The sequence below is a fragment of the Galeopterus variegatus genome, unplaced genomic scaffold (assembly GCF_000696425.1).
Source record: "Galeopterus variegatus unplaced genomic scaffold, G_variegatus-3.0.2 Scaffold1212, whole genome shotgun sequence".
In the NCBI taxonomy this organism is placed as follows: Eukaryota; Metazoa; Chordata; class Mammalia; order Dermoptera; family Cynocephalidae; genus Galeopterus; species Galeopterus variegatus.
The window spans coordinates 49,717-64,691 of NW_007727323.1; the positions used below are offsets into that span (position 1 = coordinate 49,717).

The window sequence follows — 14,975 nt, forward strand, 5'->3', positions numbered from 1 at the left end:
CCTGATCCCTACCCTCTGTGAGCAGCCCACGGCACCCCAACACCCTCAGGTTGCAACGCTGGACACCATGTTTCTGCCACTTGTGTCTGCTCCCCTGGCATAGATGACTGGAACTGAGGATGTATCAACTCAGAAGAAGGAAAGGGAACCCTATAAGAAGGAAAGCGGGTCTATAAAAGGGAAAAAATGGGGCCAAAGCACAGAAAGAAACAGAAGCTAGTAGTCTTTGGCCCCGAAGGCAGAGCACATCTAAGATAAATTGTCTTGATTCCTACAGCTGTCTCTTCCTATTCTCAGTCTTCCAAGGCCTGGTGGCACTTCCTGCCTTTTGACCCAAGATGTAACTCTGAATCATCACAATAAATTCTCCTTTTGCTTACGCTGGAGAAAGTTTCTATTACAGGAAACCAAAAGAAACTTGAAGAAAATATACGTGTACTATATGTCATATATGTGCTAGGCATCAGGGAATCAAAGGAAACAGGTCGGACAAATGAATAGACATGTTTAAACAGTTCCTAAGTTATGAAAAAATACAGATGCTATTTCTTTCCCAGACTTGGAGGGGTCCAGAAAGTCATCTTGGAGGAACTGATATTTAAGCTGAAACCTAAACAGTGAACTAGAGATGACCAGATGAATAGATTAACAAGAAGGGTGGCCAGTAAGGGGTCTGAGAAATGGCCTTGAACTGGGCAAAATAGGGCATTGGCTTATACTGAGAGAAGGTTTAAGGGAGTGCTCAGGACAGAAGCAAGACTACAATGGGTTGAAGAGATGAATGAGAAAGTAGAAATGATGTAATTAACTATAACAACATTTTCAAGAAGCAGGACCATGGACAAGACAAGGCTGCAAGTGGAGGGGAAGTGCAATGGAATGGAGTTGCCTTTTGCTTGTTTGTTTGCTTCAGTGGGAAAGGCTTCAAATTCCAGACAGGAGGAAGGAATAGGTGTCACAGGAAGACATATCTTGAAGAAGATATCTTTTGTGGAAAATGACGAGCAGAAGGAACAGTACAATGAAATTGGGAAATAATGTGTCAAGAAGATAAAGGCAGTCCATTCAGAATGTGCAAATTTAGTCAAACTAAACTGTTCTTATTATAAACCAACTGCTCAGGAGGAAATTATTTGGAGGGAAAATACATTGCCATCCTCAAAAGGAATGCCTGAAAACTAATTACTATTCCTAACGTATTCATCCCCAATGCCTCACCAACATGATCCTTTTGTAATAGATTCATATTTCAAAGTGTGAAATGAAAAAAAAATGTGCCAACTAGCAATGACAGGGAGACAATCCTCTCAGGTATAACAGTGAGGGGGAAAGCGAATATGGGGAGATTTTTAACACTACTAAATTACAGGGTTGGTTTCCTTCTACAGCTCTCATTTCCCAAGGGTACTGAGCGTGCATCAAACAAATAATAGAAAATTTATTTTGTTGACTTTGAAGAATCTTCTATCTATATGTATATAGCATTATTTTATAAAGATAAAGACTTCCCTTGTTAATATTAATTGTATTTTCTAGAGACGGAAAAACATTAGAATAGAAAAAGAACTACATGTTGTGGTAATGACCAGGGCATAGAAAATTTAAAAAGTGTCACATCAACTGCATTTCCTAGAACCTTAATTGGGATGCTTTTAAGCCACACTAGCACAACTACCATTATTATCATTACTACCACCACCACCATCACCAACACCACCACCATTGGTGTAGGAGGTCCTCAGTTTCCCTGGGCTCGGGTTTCAGGACACATCTCCGGGTTTTAAGCTGCTCCCTGAAGTCTCAGGCCCCTCCTCTAAACCCTCCACTAGAAGAAAGTTACTGTTGCTAGTTAGACCTATTTTCAGCACCAACAAGAGGAGAATGAGACCACAAGGGGCAGCTTATGCAAATCCAGTGTCTGGGCATGCTCAGTAGAGAGGGGTTATGTAGCCCTGATGGTCAGTCATGCTCAGTAAAGTGGAGTTTATCCTCTGAGTGACTTTCCACTAAAGGTGGTAGAGAGCACAGAACATTCTTGAATATGTCTAGTGCATGTGAAGGATTTGACCAGTGAACATGCTCCAAAAGGGGACCAACTGAGCATGTGCAAGACTAATGTTACATAACTGGGAACCACGCCCTTAACTGAATATTCATTAGATAGTGAAACTATAAAAGACAAATCCCAGCAGAAGGCAGAGCTGCTGCTCACTCTCCTGGAGCCAGTCCACACTGTGCCTGCGGAGTGCGTATTTCTTTTGTATCAAATTTACCTTCAGTGAGTTGCTGCTCACCCTCTCTCCAGCCAGCCTGCATTCTGTACTGAACTTTAAGTATTCATTTCTCACTTTTGTGTTACACTTAGTGTGGGCCCTGCTCAGACTCCAGAGCTAGGCCGCACTCTCTCTGTGAAATCTGTGTTTCTTATTCATTATATTAAACCTGTTCTCATTTTCTACTCTGACTCTGCTCTTGAATTCTTTCCTGTGGTGGAGTCAAGAACCTGATAAGGAGACGGGTGGGTTGAGGCCAACTCTCGGGCCCCCCTGGGCCCTACCTCCAACGTCAGTGACATCACCACCATCACCCCCACCATCACTACCACCATCTCTACTTCCATCACTACCACCACCTCTGCAAATATCATCACCCCCCAGCTAGTTTCCTATCCTGATTTCTGAACCATGAGTTGCTGTTAACTCAGTAATTTTAAACATGGCTCATTCAATTGCAACCAAGTTCTTCTTGGCTACTTTTGCTCCTGAAACTGCTTTCCTGCTCTATTTGTGAATAAATATACAAATACAGGCCAGCTGGCAGAGGTAGAAAGTGGAGAATTAAGCCTCAGGGCAAAAGGTGGAGGAGCAGGGTACCAAGGAGCTGTGCTGCCACAATGACCCTGCCTCTCAAAGCACATTGGCTCTGCAGCGGGACGGACTTTGGATAGGAACTTCCAAAAATAACGTATGCATCCAGGGCTTTATTTTTAATGTCCCAGCATTGATTAAAAAAAAAAAAAAAAAATGGGGGGAGGGGTGGATTCAACTAAGCCAATGACGGAGAAAACTAATTTCATGGTAAAATAATTCTAAAATGTATTTAAGGTGCACTGGCAAGACCATTTTCAAAGAAATCTGCATTACAAAACATGCATGGGAATTGAAGACTCCATTCAGACAACCTCCAGCTGCTAAAGAAAAACTGTTATTCTTCAGCGCTCTCCCACTGTTTCGTGTAAACAATTTTATGAGGGAGAAAAAGCTTCCTTACCACATTGGCCCTTGTCAAAAGAAAGGCACAGCATGGTGTAAATATTTTGGTTTTGTTTCTTCCATTAGCAACATTTCTTTTCTTTAGTAAAAGACATGAATAAACAAGAAGAAAACAGTGGTGCTGAAATTATTTGCTGGCTTCCTTGAAGAAGATCAATATGGAAAAGTCATCAAAAATGGTCTTTTTTTAGGTCTTGCCAAAGAGAGGAGCTCAGTGAAGGCATTTCTTCCTGTGAGCTGTTGTATTTCATGTTTAATGCCAAAAGATCCAAGATAAAGATTTTACTGCTTAAAAATGTCCAAAATTCTAAATTATGGCTTCCACAGCCTCTGCAAACAGGGCTCGATGGTACCCATGGAGTAGATTTTTCTTGTTGTTTATGATGATAACTCCTTGCCCCAGCAGCTGTGTGTTGCACGGACGTAAACTTGCAGTGGGAACTATAATTCAAACACAGTCTTGCATTTGCATGTCTGTTACTTTCAGTTTCCTTCTTTTCCTTGAAGAAAAAGGAGATAGGGTTGCTAACATGTGGTGGGGGGGGGGGGGTAAGCTGTTAAATGTTAAATAAAATCCAAATGACCACACAAAGTCATTCAATTAAATTATGATTTCACCTAACAAATATTCTATTAGTTCAATGTCTGTTTCTATTCAAACTCATTTCAATTTAAAGACACCCAATTTCTTCCTTTCTGAGATTTGTTATAATTTATGAGAAAAAATTTCAGGGTTCCTAGCCCATCGTGCCTTACGTTGTTTGTACATTTATTCCTAAGCCTGATTTGTCATTTTTCTTAAATTTAAGGCTTGAAGTTCGCATTGAGGACTGTGTGCAGCAATTCCTGACATTTTAAAATGCAAATAGCTGCTTGGAAAAGTCCACAATAAGGTATGTTTAAAGAAAACAGAAGTTTTAATCACTAGGAAAAGACAGCCCTTAGGTATCAGCATAAAGAAACACAGGGCTAAATAACACTGAATACATGTCCCCAAAATTAGGGGTTTAACGAAGTCAGTTCCAAATTCCTGAGTTTCATTTATAACCTTGGTACTGACTAGTACTGTTCTCCATCCATACCTAGCCCTTGCACCAACCTTGTTTTCTGTTTTATTTCACGGTAAAGTTGAATGCCATGTGAGTAGCACATACAAACAGTGGGTCAGGAGTCAGGCTGCCTGGCTTTTTAATTCTGACTGTACCATCTAGTATTTATATCACTTCATGCACGTGATTTGACTTTTCTGTCTCCATGTCCTCATGTGCAAAACCATGCCCAGGTGATATAGTTGTTATAAGAATTAGGGGGGTTAATATGTGAAGGATGGGTGTCATACAGAAAATGCTAAATTAATGCTGTGGTTGTTATCATCATGATTTATTATTATAATTAATTATTATTAATAATGTGGTTTTATGTCCCTTTAGATAATAGATTTCTGGAAAAAAGGACCCGGCCCAGTACATTCGTGTAGTGTGAGCAATGCTTTGCATATGGTAGGTGGTCAGTCACGTAAAGCTGTCTAGCCTCTGGGTTTTATTAGAAAATCTACTGAGGTAAAGATAAAAAATGACCAGGGGCACAATTATGAAAGAATAATGAGAATTCCAAAATTATCGCACTTTTCAGCATGATCTTGCTTTTTTTTTTTCCTATGAGACTAATTAAAGAGAAATGGGACTCAGAACAAATTTAAGCAGAGGACGGTGCCAAGCAGCTAATGTGGCATTCCTGAGCGTTGCCTTGCGATCTTTTTCCTTCTCATCATGTTCAAAGGTGGTGCTTGAGAGAGACTTCCCCACTTAAAAGCAACAGAGCACGAGAAGAGTTGGGAAGTGTAACCAAATTTTGAAACTTCTGGGAAACAAGGATGTTGTGTGATATGCAGAACTCAAGCAAGCACGGCAGACTCAGAGCCAGCAGGGAAGGTCAAAGCATATTGCAATAGGCGTCAGAAACTACAAACTGAAAACATACACGCAAAGGTGAAATGATTGGAACAAAGGAAATTAGCTTCCGGGGGAACCTAGGCTTCAGCAACGCTGCACTTTTCTAACTGTTCTTCTTAACATTTCTTGCTAAGAAGTACGGCAAAACTGAATTCCCCTTGGGAGGCATCCACCTTCTTCTACTGTGACCAGGAAAATTTCATATGGGACACATGGACTCTTGCCGTCATAGAATATTTCCAACTTGAAAATGATAACATGGTGCATGTCATTTTTTTAGCTTTATTGAGGTAAAATTGACAAGTGGGAGTTGCATATATTGAAGGTGTACAACTTGATGTTTTGATATATGTACTCATTGTGAAATGATCACCACACTCAAGCTGATTAACATCACAGCAATCATCTCACATAACTACCATCTTCTCTCTCTCTCTCTCTCTCTCTCTCTCTCTCTCTCTCTCTCTCTCTCTCTCTCTCTCTGCCTTAAAAAAGAAGGAAATCTTGACTTTTGCAACCACGTGGATGAACCTGAAGGGCATATGCTACATGAAATAAGCCAGGCACAGAAAGACACATACTGCATGATCTCACTTGTGTATGAAATCTTAACGAGTTAAATTCGTAGAAGCAGAAAGTAGAAGGGTGGTTGTCAGGGACACAGGTGGGAAATGGGGACATGTCTGTCAAAGGATAAAGTTTCAGTTACACAAGATAAGTAAGTTCTGGAGATCTACTGTACAGCATAGTGACTAGAGTTAACAATACTGTATTGTGTACTCGAAATTGGGTAAAAGGATAAAAGGGTAGATGTTATGTGTTCTCACCAAAAAAATAAAGAAAGAAAAGAAAAGAAAAAATGAAATAAAGCATGTCATTTCTTTTAGATTATTCTAAAACTAAAATTATTTTGAAATTAAAATTTAAATTATTGGAAAACGGAAAACAAAAATTCAAAGAAAAAAATTAAAATTATCAGTGATGCTATGCCTAAAAGAGTATTGTTAGTATTTTGGTTGATTACCTCATTTTAAAATTTTTAATTATAAGACATAATATGTAATTCACAAAGTATATAGAACAGACATTTTTTAAATGTATAACAAAGTGAACACCTATGTAAGCACTACCCACCCAGTTTCAAAAGTAGAAATTGTTCCTAACCAATAACGAGAGGAAGAGAACGTGTGGAAATGCACTCTTGATCAGGACTCTTGCTCACTATGTGACACCCTGCATCATCATTTGTAGAGAGCCCCCACCAAGAAGAAGGCTCTCACCAGGTGTGCCCCCTGGGCCTTGGACTCCCCAGCCTCCGAAACTGAAAACGGCAGCCCCCGAGCAGTCACTACCAATACCAACAGGATGCCTGAGCTTCACTTCGCCCTCCTCATTGCAACGCCACTGAACCCTTCTGATGAGGCACTTCCCAGCCAAGCTGACTGCTGAGGAGAAACAGGAGTTGCTGAAGTACCTCAGGGTGCAGTCAGTGGGTATCCTGTCAGATACGGGGCAACTGACATAGATAGATTTTGCTACTTTCCCTAGTGAAAAAGCAGGTAGAAAGGCACTGACAAGAATCCATCAGCTAAAACTTTTAGGTCATACTTTAGTAGCTGAATTTGCAAAAGAGCAAGATTGAGTTCACTCTCCATGTCCCACTTCCCGCACTAAAAAAAGAAAAGGTCTGAAGGCCCTGTGCAAGATGAAAAAGAAAAGAAAGAACTTGGTTGTTTAACAATAGAAAATGGAATTGCACCAAACTATGGGGTGACTTTTCCTCTAAATTCATGCCTGAAGTATATGTACCCACCACCTTCAAGCACAACCCTAGTGAACATAGTAAATGCTTTGACAAGTATGCCTAAGTTCTATGTACAGGAGTTCCATCTTGTGAATAAAATGAATTTTCCCACACTTTTTGGACTAATTACTGCAAGACCTCCCATGTGTGGAGATTATAGGCCATTGCATGCACATCTTCCACCCACACCTCCTGAGCCACCTGAGGAACCTCCTTTGCCAGGTGAGAATAAGAAATTATCTAGTAAAGAATCAAAATATGAAGACAGTTATGATGAGGACCGACAGAGAATAACCACACTGATGGAACTAGCAAACCTTCAGCCCAAGAGAACAGAAACAATAAAGAAATGCCATGTGAGAAAAAAGCCAAAAAATTGGGGCTGGCCCGGTGGCGCACTGGATAGTGCGCCGCTTGGGAAGCACGGCGGCGCTCCCGCCCGAGGGTTCGGATCCCACATACAGATCAGTTCCCGCTCACTGGCTGAGCGAGGCGCAGGAGCAACGCCGAGGGTTGCGATCCTGTTGCTGGTCCCCGGTCCTGTACGGGGGCAACACTGAGGGTTGTGATCCGTTGCCGGACACAGAAAAAGACAAAAAAAAAAAAAAAAAAAAAAAAAAAAAAAAAAGCCAAAAATAAAGGATATGTTGAATACACCTTCATGTGCTTCACGCAGCAGTTTACATCCAGTGCTGTTACCTTCAGCTGTGTTTGACCAACCACAACCTGTAGGTAATAAAAGAATTGAATTCCATATATCTACTGACATGCCAGCTGCACTTAAGAAAGATTTGGAGAAGAAATAAAATTGTGAGGAAAAAAAATTGTGAAAATACTGGAATATACATCTTTTTACATATATCTTTGAGAACTTGTATGAATATAGGATAGAGTTCTAATTTACCTGCTATTGAAGTTGATGCATCCAATATAGGATTTGGAAAAATCTTCCCAAAACCTAATTTGAACATCACAGAGGAGATTAAAGAAGACTCTGATGAAATACTGTCAGAACATATTTCTGGAAAGGAATTGGAAAAGGGCAGAATTTCTAGAAAAGAAATGGAAACACTTTTGGCTTTCAGAAGTAATTGATCTGGTAAACCAAACGGTAGGATTTATGTAAAGAATTTAGGTAAACATGTTCAAGAAAAGGACCTTGAATTTATTTTTGGAAGATATGTTGACTTTTCATTAGAAACACAACGGATCATGTTTGATTTAAACTTGATGAAAGAACGTCACATGAAAAGACAAACTTTCTTTGGACTTCCAAATGAAAAAACAGCTGCAAAAACCTTAAGGGAAGCTAATGGATATGTTCTTTTTCGAAAACCCATGGTGATTGAATTTGCATGATCTGCTAGGCCAAAACAAGATTCGAAAGAAGAAAAAGAAAGTGTTAAAAATTAGTAAGGGTTCCTTTTGAATTCCATGTCTTTCAAGTGCTTTCCAACTTTGGGGAGAAGAAAGTGACCATCTGGACTACGGGACTGTGCATAACAACTTTGAAAACATATTTAAAAATTAAATCTATATGTATTGAAATCAGTTTGTTAGAGATATATTACATGTGTTTTAAGAACTTTCCTCATATACAATAAATTATTGTTTTCCGATAAAAAAAAAATTGAACCTTACATGAGATGTCCTTGTTGGTCCAGCCCTGAGCACATTACATTCCTCATCATGCTCCCATCCTTGCTCCCTCCCTGAGCTTGTCATCTGTTTTGCTACCTGTGGGTTGCATCCCTAAATAATGTATTAAAAGTTCTGTTTGTTTTTTAACTTTGCATAAGTGAAGTAGTTCACTCTCCATGAGTATTATTGGGGGGCTCCAATAGTATTATTGGGGGCTTGCTTCTTTTCATTCCTCCCCCATCTGTGTAAGATTCGTCCACATTAAGGCTCAAGATGTATTTCAGTTATATTCATTGCTGTGTAGTATTCCATTAGATGAGTAAGCCCCCGTGTATTTCTTGGTTCTACTATTGATGAATATTTTTGTTTCTACGTTCTGCTGCTACGAATATTTTTAGGAATGTTTGCTGGTGCCAATATGCAAAAGTTCTCTAGGGATCCCACCTAGTAATGGAGTTGCTGTGTTCATGAGTTACATGCAGGCTCAAATTTATTAAGTAATTCCAAAGTGTTTTCCAGAGTGGTTATAACAATATCACCTCCCAATAGAAGTGGAAAAGAGTCTCCATCAACAACCCACTTTCTAGTGTTATCCAACTTCCTAATTTCTGCCAATCCTGTAGGTGTTTGTACTGATGACTATTGAGCTGGAGCATCTTTCACCATTTACGTTCTTTCTCTCTCACTCTCTCTTTCTGTGTATGTATGTGAAGTGTCTTGCCAATATCATAGCATATTTACTATGGATACTGTGGAAAGCTATGTGCTGTTTTCAAATTCATCGAGAAATACAAGAAGCTTCTCTGGTCATCTACGCCTTTGTAATTTAAAATAAATATAGCAACGATTAGAAAAACTATCATAATCAATGGCACCACTATTCACATAATTGACTAAATCCAGAACCTGGAAATCATTCTACCCCTCTCTTCTTCTACTACTCTACCTTACAGTAGGTGATCAAATTCTACTGAGACTGCTTCTTAAACACACAGTGATTTCTAGAAAATTGGTTCCCTCTCCTTCTATTATATAAATATGCAACTACTTACTTCTATGTTATGCCATTGAGAGCCATCTATGTTGTTTCCACTTTTTAGCTATTACAAACTATGATGCTATGAGCATTTTTGGATAGTAATGTGTAAGCATTTCTCCAGGATGTATTTTGAATCATGGGAGTGTGTGAATGTTTGTTTCCTAAAAAATCCCCAAAGTGAAGAGGGTTCTGCTCCACTATTATAATCTCACAACAGTTTTTAGTGTGGTAGCTTTAGTGGGTGGGTAAAGGTACTTCATTCTATTTTTAATTATCATTTCCCTGATTAAAATAATGTTATTTCACATCCTGTCATATGTTTGTGAGTCTTTCTATTTTATCTTTTCTCTTGTCTTTTTTTTCCTATTAAATTGTCTTTCCTACTGATTTGAGGAAGTTCTTCTACGTAATATGGATACTAGTTATTGCCAACTGTATGTGTTGCCAGTTTGTGACTTGTCCTTTCTGTTTCAGTGCCTTTTGATGAACAATACCTTAATTTTAATATGGTCAAATTAAATCCTTACTAAATGTTTTACATTTTTGTGTCTTGCATTATTCATGTCTTGTTCAAGAAATCTTTTTCTACCCTGTGGTCCTAAAAACATAATCCTGTATTGTCTTCTAAGCATTTTATAGTCTTCTCTTCTACTTTAAAATTTTTAATTACTTGTAGTTTACTTTTGGTATGGAGGCAGGCACCCAATTTTACTTTCATCATATGGGTAGCTAATCCTTTGTCCTAGTTCTATTTAATTTACCTTTGTTCTGCAATGCTATCTCTGTAAATAAAGTTTTAACATATGCCTCAGTCTGTTGGGGTGCTCTGCATTTAATCCCATAGTTATATGTCTAACCCCCTACATTGCCTAAACTAAGATATAGATTTAAATAAGCCTGATTATTTGAAAAGGATTGACTTACATTGTTTTTCTTCATGAGTGTCTGAGATATCACTTGTATTTTCCTTTTTAAAGTAATTTTTAAAAACAATTTGTCTAGCTATACAAATTCCTACAACTCTGTTGAAGTTTTATTAAATTGGCATTAAATCTACAAATGAACCTGGGAAAAATCAACATCTTCCTAGCTAGGAATATGATATAGCTCTTCATTTATATAGATTTTCTTCAAATTGTTTTTGCAATAGAACTCACAATGTCCTATATTTGTTCCCTAGTGCTATTTGTCTAACCTCACACATTGTCTAAAAGGGAATACAATATTACAAAACTTTTGTCAGACTTATTTCTCATTATTTTATATACATGGTTTACTAACATTTTGGTGCTAGCATTTAGAAATGCAAGTCCCTTTAATATATTGATTTTACATCCAGCAACTTGCTAAACTGTCTTCTTCACTCTAATAATTTATTTGTAGACATTTCTGAGTTTTCTACATAGATAACCTTTAAACAGTGGCAGTTTTGTTCCTTCTTCCAGTCCTTTTTCTTTGTCTTATTGCATTGGCAAAACCTCCAGTGCAATATCAAGTAGGAGTAGGGACAGTGGCTTTCTTATCTTGTTCTTGATCTTTAAAATAGTGATTTTAGTATTTCACCATTAGATGTATGTTTACTGCAGGCTTTATATAGATTCCCTTTATCAGGCTTTATGTAGATTCCCCGACTAACAAAGTTTCATTATTCCCCTAGCTTGCTAAAAATTAGTCTTCTTAAGGCATAAATAGATGCTGAAATTTATCAGAATTTTTTTCTAAATCTATTGAGCATTTTAAAAATTACTTTCATGTGTTTTGATATATTACATTAATCTACATAATTTTAAATCAATTTTGCATTCTTGAGATAACACAACTGGATCATTACACACTATCTATCTTAGATGTATCTAGATTTCATGTGCTACAACTTTGATTAGATATTTGCATCTACGTTCATGAAGAGAGTAGGCTGTAATTTTTATTTCTTCTATCTCCTTGCCTCCTTGCCAGGTTTCTATATCAAGGTTATACTTGCTCATATAATCAGTTTGGGGTTGCTACATCTTCCTTCTTCTCAGAAAGAGTATATGTTAACGCTGGCATTACCATCCTTCAACTATCTGGTAGAGCTACTTGGCCCTGATGTGAAGGTTCAAAGTCTCGTGGATTTGGCAGAAACACTCAGGGTGAAAGCTAATTTTGGAGCTCATCCACCCTGCAGAATTCCAGCTTTTGCTTCAGTTTTGGCCTCTTTCAATTCGTTCCTTTTGTGGTAGCTCAGCAATACATTATAAAAGATATTTAAAATGTATTTCACCAGTCTGTGGTTATTTTAATCAGGTAGTCATTCATACTGCCAGAAATGAATATCCCCAGGGTTGTGTTCTTCTAATAACATTTGACCTGTCTTTATTTCTAAGACCACGTCTACTCAAGCCCACCATATGTCTCTGGCATATAGTAGAGGCTCAGGTAATACTTATTAAATGAATGAATAAATACTATAACTGTATTAAACATATTTTACTGTTGTCCTGATCACAATACGTTATAATTTTCACTTGCATATTAACCACCCTTGCAGAACTGTCAGCTTTTGAAGGATAGGAAGCTGTTTCTCTGTTTTTAGGTCTCCTCATCCCCAATGTTTAGCACAGAAATATACTGAATAGATGAATAAATACATATACAGATAAATCCATCTCTGTAGTTAATTTGAATATATGTAGGTTAAATTTTACCCTGATGCTTTTTCATCTGCTACCAAATTGGTAATTAATGCAATGCAGAGAAACCAAGGTGTAAATTATTGAATTCTGCAGCAAAGTAAATTTACTGCCATTTAATTGGGAGTATCTCCCATTTTGTAGAGTTGCTTATGTAAATCTCAGATAATTAAAAGTCTACAGTGAGTTGTACCAGAGTACTGATGATGCTTTTTTTGTTTTTACCCCCAGGCAGCTTGTTTTTGGCAATAGATGTCCGGCTCACATGCATCATATGAATATAAGTTATACTTCTTGACAACACGCTCTAAACCTCACCACTGAAAGAAAAAAGAGGCAAATAGGTCTATGCTGAGCAGGCACACTGCCAGCCTTATCTCTTTACCCGAAAACTGCCTGCAAATAGAATTTAGAATCATATGAGCTGTCTAATTCTTAAAGCCGCTGTCATCTGAAGTAATGGCCTCCCACAGTTTACTGCTAAGTATAAAGATACCAAAATCAATACCAATGCACGTGTATTTCTCTAAGAAAAACAAATGCGTCTGCAGTAAATGACAGCATCCGGTCTCCAAGAGTGTATAGGCCAGGCAAATGGCTGGGTTGACCTGCTGCCTTTAAAGTTTGAAAACACCAACATGCTTCCTATACCTGGGAGCTCAGAGAAGATGAGCCAACTAAATGTATATTTACAAAATATTATGGGAACTTACAGAAAATATATGAGTCATGAGAAGGAAAGAATTCCAGGATAAAGCTTAATTAGCAAATTAAAAGAATTTTTTTCTGTATATGAAACCATCAACAACTTAAACAAGTAGAAAAATTCCAAACAAATAAATTACTTTCACAGTGTAATCTCGTTTAATTTGCTAAATTCTAGGTCAATGTCTGAGAGTATGAAGCCAGAGTTTTCTGTCTGTTTGTTGGGTTTGCTTCTTGTACCCACAGACTAATAATGCCACAGTGGCTGGATTAAAAACACACAGAAGAACGGTTCAATTCTGGGGAAAACTATACTTTTTCACAGAAATTATGTTTTGGCTGTTGTGTCATGTGTAATAACTTGGCTCTACCTTGAGCTCCAAGTAAAAGATTCTTTACTTGTGGCTATACTTGGAGCCTTTAATACCTGCAATATAGTGAATTTAACTACTCAAAAGTATTTAAAGTAGAGCGATTTGCTCATTAATCATCATTATACTTACAAGGAGAATCAAGCAAATAACCTTTAAAAATGATCCTCAGGTCAAACTTCAGATCAGTCCTACAATTTTGAAAAACCGAATTTTAAAAGGTGGTTTACAAATGTATGCACACACTGTAGCCAGTCAATTAAAGCAGATCTTAATTACACCATGATTCAATTTATCGTTTTAACATTACAAAAGCAAATGTGAACTCTGATCAATCTCTTTACAACTTGGAGGAAATCATTCTTGGCAAGGAGCAGTCACCTTTTGTGTCCATGGAACCAGGAAAGGAATATGCTATGCAATCTCACCAATAGTTGTTGAAAAACAACAGAAAAATTAAAACCACCTTTTATCCCAATGAATACATAGAAATGAACACATTGTAATGCAGCAACAGTGGGAATATCAGAGTCTATCTTTATTCCAAAACTGTACACCTATTCCTAATACCAGGGATGTTAACTGAACTACTTATAGTTGTACCTGTATTTTCAGATATTAGTGTTTTTCCATGTTGCTTTACACTCTACTTTGAAATCAGTGTGACTTTCACAGTTTGGACTTTTCCAATACAATGACCATGATGATCTTGGTATCCCTTTTTTGAGGTCATTCATATCTTTGGGGTTCAGAACAAGATAAAGCAAATATATTTTTCTTCCTTACCTTGATGACTCATACAGAAATGTATTTGCCTTTTCTTCTTTATTTATGAGAAAATTAGTAAAAATCAAATGAGTGCGAGTTATAATCTCAGAAGAGCACTGCCTCCACATCCCAGTGCTCCTCCTGTCAGGACCAATTATGAATTGCGAATGCTCTCCCCCTTTTCACATCCCCTCCTTCTTACAAATCACATCATTTTTATCCATGTCTACTGCAGTCTCTGTTTCCCCAGTGGTTTAATACTGTCCCAGCTCCTTCAGAATATGTATAGCAGGAAATGGAAATATGATCCGGGAATTTCAAATCTCAAACCACAATTCAAAGGTCATTCTCTTTTTTTCTTTTTTCTTTTTGTCTTGAGAACCTGACAAATGTTACAGATTAGGCAGGATAGGCTCTTAGAACCTATTCCAAATGTTGAAAGAGAAAGTCAGATCAGAGCCAGAGCACCTTGACTATGAAATGCAGCCACCTGCCAAGGCTTTATTCCTTCTCGATTACTTCCTACCCCTTTGAGTGAGTCTGAACCTTATTTTAGCATTCAGAGAAATGGTTCCACTAGAAGAACTGAGCAGAAAATATCTAAGAAAAACTTTGGGTGTTTTGTAACAACATGGAAGCATCGTAAATCAGAGGTAGTACAGCCAATCCACATACCTTATATCATTTATTTTTACCACAAATATGATCACATGCATAAATGCTTAAAGAAGAAAAACATAATTTGGTATTC

General features: G+C 37.7%; 1 pseudogene; it reads left to right on the forward strand.

Annotated features, from left to right (window-relative positions):
- The first annotated feature begins 3,053 nt into the window (after positions 1 to 3,053).
- Positions 3,054 to 8,441, forward strand: LOC103592754 (annotated as a pseudogene).
- The last annotated feature ends 6,534 nt before the right edge of the window (positions 8,442 to 14,975 follow it).